Consider the following 3422-nt stretch of genomic DNA (forward strand, 5'->3'; position numbering starts at 1 on the left):
TCTCTCTCTCTCTCTCTCTCTCTCTCTCTCTCTCTCTCTCTCTCTCTCCATCTCTCTTTGTGTGTATATAAAACAATCTTCCACCTAAAATTCCTTTTTGTAGAATCTTTCTTGGGTTATGATAACAATGCACATGTTATTAATGTGATGAATTAAGACTATCTATTCTCTCCTGGGGAGAGAGGTCGTTGTTAATGGTATTTTCTCCAGAGGTATACAGACCTGAGTTTCATGACTTTTGGAGAACTGGAAGCAGCAATAAGCACATATAATACTTGTGGACTTACAATACTGTAGAAGCAGGACAGGTGCGTCTTTGGGACTTGTTGCACAACTAGTTTAGATAAAATCGTGAGTTCCAAAACAACGAGACAAGTTGTCTAGACAGACAAAATGTATATGACACATAAAGATGAGGCTGTCCTCTGATCTCCTCATGTGCATCTAAAAACACATGAGCATACCCATGCAAAGACACACTCAACCTCAATAAAGCATATTTTATATTATATATTCTTTAAGCCAGTTTAATAAATGTTTCATGCATATACCGCTTTGCACATTAGGAGTCATCTAAAACTGTTCTTTCTAAATTGATAATTATAGATTTTTTACCTATGAAAATATATTACATAGGAGAATTTTCAGAATTATGTGGACAATAACATGCTATTATAATATCTTCTAGATAATTGACTCAATTTGTGAAATTAGAGACTTCTATTTTACAATATTAGCAGTATTTAACTTGCAAACCCTGTCAAGCCTTCTAGACTTTCTGTTTTTCATAGGAGAATGTCTAGTTTGTTTATATTTATTTCTTTTATCAGTGACATTAAGAAAACTTTATAATAATTTGCTTTAGAGCATATGACTAATCATAATATTCCTTTCAATATATTTGTCTGTTATGGGAGAAATAATAGCATTAGAAATGACAAAATAGCTCGATTTTAAAAGGTGATATTTTACACATTATTATGTAACTTGGAATGGATTTTGATATTATTAATACTAGAATTTACTAAAAGCCACAAAATAACCATATGCCTCAAATCCATGTAACTATTTCTTCCCCCATACGATTGAGAACTAATAATATTTGGTATCCTAGTTGAGCATTGGAAGGAATATTTAAATAGATAATCAACAGTTTGTTAATTGATTTTCAAATATTAATTGTATGTCTTGAAGTTTTTATTAAACCTTTGAGAATAATAGGTAGAGCTCTAAGAATTTATTTTAAATATACCACTGTAAGAAGACAAATATTAATAAGATCTATTTTTCAGTCAAGGTTAAAAACTTAAGCTTCCTCCCTGGCTGTTTCTCTTCTAAAAGCATCAGAGCATATTCACCATATGTTATTGTTTAAATATCTATGTGTTCTAATGTACACTCATTACTGCTGAGAAAGGACATTTGAGTGTATTCACTACAGACTTACAATTTAAATGTCATTTGCATTGGTTCATTTAAAAAGGAGGAGAGATGAGAATCTCTTTATGAAAGCTGTCTGCACTGTAATACACAGTCCCTGCTGTTTTTCGCATTTACACTCAGGGCTTTCTCCAAGTTGTTTGATTGAACTTGTCTCAACCTCAAGTCTCCAAGTGCCCTGTGACTTTTCATTCCGACAAGTGAAAGCTGGGAATTGTCAGAAACACCTACGTCTACACAGCAGTTGAAGAAGCTATGTCCAGTGTGCAGGTGCAACCGAGGTTAGCTTATTTTACTTGCTGTCATTTATACATAAAATAATTTCTTTGGATGAAATGCAGAATCATACAGTCAACCATGATAGCTAGAAGGAATTTACGAAGAAGATAAGTTTATGAGTGCAGCAGCATTGCAACACTGGATTCCTGTTCCTGAAGCGAGTGCAGTGCTTCCGACATGTTTTATTCCTCCTTTCTGGATAACGTTAAGTCTTTCTTTCTTAGTTGTACAAGATATATCTTTCTACAATAAAATATTACTTAGCAAACTTTAAAGATTTAAATGTATTTTTGCTAAAACTTTCAAATAGTCAGTTTCCCCTGTAGTTTAGTATATAGTCTAAAAACTTTTGCCACATGAAGACGCTCTATCATGTTAGTTTAAGAAAACATTTGTTAGTTAAAGCCAAATTCTTAGTCCTCTTTATTTGGTTTCTTGTGTTCTAGTTCTACATACTTTATTTTGCAGAAATGAATCATTTTAATATCATCTCCATATCACATAAATATTTTTTGAAAGGTACACACTCGCATAAGACTGGCATATGAATTATGACAATTCTCCCATTAAAAGTAGGATTTAAATATACTAATCTTCAAATTGATGATACCAAGACTCATGTGTATAATGTTTGTAAAATTGATGGAAAATTGGCATAGAGACATTTATTTCAATTATTTACAGTAAAAATTAAATAAATGCTTACAGTGTTTTTCTAAAAATTGACATTATCTAGGACTCATTGAAGGTATAAAATGGTCAATTTTTTCCCTTTTCGTTAGGATGCTTAATGATGTTATAGATAAAATGGGAAGGGAGAATAGAATACCCACTGGGGGAGATACAGAGACAAAGTGTGGAGCAGGGACCGAAGGAAAGGTCATCCAGTGACTGTTCCACCTCACCATCTATACCATATAAAGTTACAAAGTCAATTTTTGATGCCTGTAGGTGAAATAGTCTTTGAACTCTTTTGTTGTCTAATAACCATGTTGTGTAATTATCAGAGCCACCCAATATTCAAATAGATACTATTGTCTTTTGTTTTCTTTAAGATTTGTGAGTATTTGTGTATATAATCTTAGATGGCTGGATATATTGTGTTCACAGTCTGGAAACATATATATATATATATATTCCAGGTAGATTTCAATGCCCACTCTGAATTTGGACAGCTGTATCTAATGGCGATATAGCAAAACCAAAATGTATAGGAGAAAATAAAGAGGGCTCACTTCATCAGCACACACACACACACACACACACACACACACACACACACACACGTATATACTCAAATTGGAATGCTACTAAGAGATTGGCATGGCCCCTGTGCAAGGATAACATGCGAATTCATGAAGTGATCCATATTTTTGCTATCCCAAAGATTACTCCTGTATGTAGAATATATTCTACTAGCTGGGCTTCTTTGCTGGCCCCAGTAGGAGAGGAAGAACTTAGCCTTGGAGAGACTTCAAGTATCTTGGTGGAGGAGATATCCAGGGGGTCTTATCTGCCATGAGGAGAAGGGGAGAGTGGGATGAGGGAAAGATTGTGGGAGGGGAGATGGGGGGGCAAAGAGTGGGATGTAAAGTCAGTAAGTAAAAAATGATATATAAAGCTCAATTTAAATAGAAAAAAAAAAAGCGTGATCACCAATATTTTTCTTTCTCACAGTTTCCTGACTGTGAACACAATGCATC

At 33.9% G+C, this 3422-nt stretch overlaps 1 non-coding gene across 1 annotated transcript; it reads left to right on the top strand.

Moving 5' to 3' along the window:
* Window positions 1–2991: 2991 nt before the first annotated feature.
* LOC114610119 lies at window positions 2992–3094 on the top strand. The gene has a single exon (XR_003709644.1). It is a non-coding gene; the product is annotated as a U6 spliceosomal RNA (small nuclear RNA).
* Window positions 3095–3422: the final 328 nt, after the last annotated feature.

The sequence above is a fragment of the Grammomys surdaster genome, unplaced genomic scaffold, assembly GCF_004785775.1.
Source record: "Grammomys surdaster isolate TR1022 unplaced genomic scaffold, NIH_TR_1.0 126028, whole genome shotgun sequence".
Lineage (NCBI taxonomy): Eukaryota > Metazoa > Chordata > Mammalia > Rodentia > Muridae > Grammomys > Grammomys surdaster.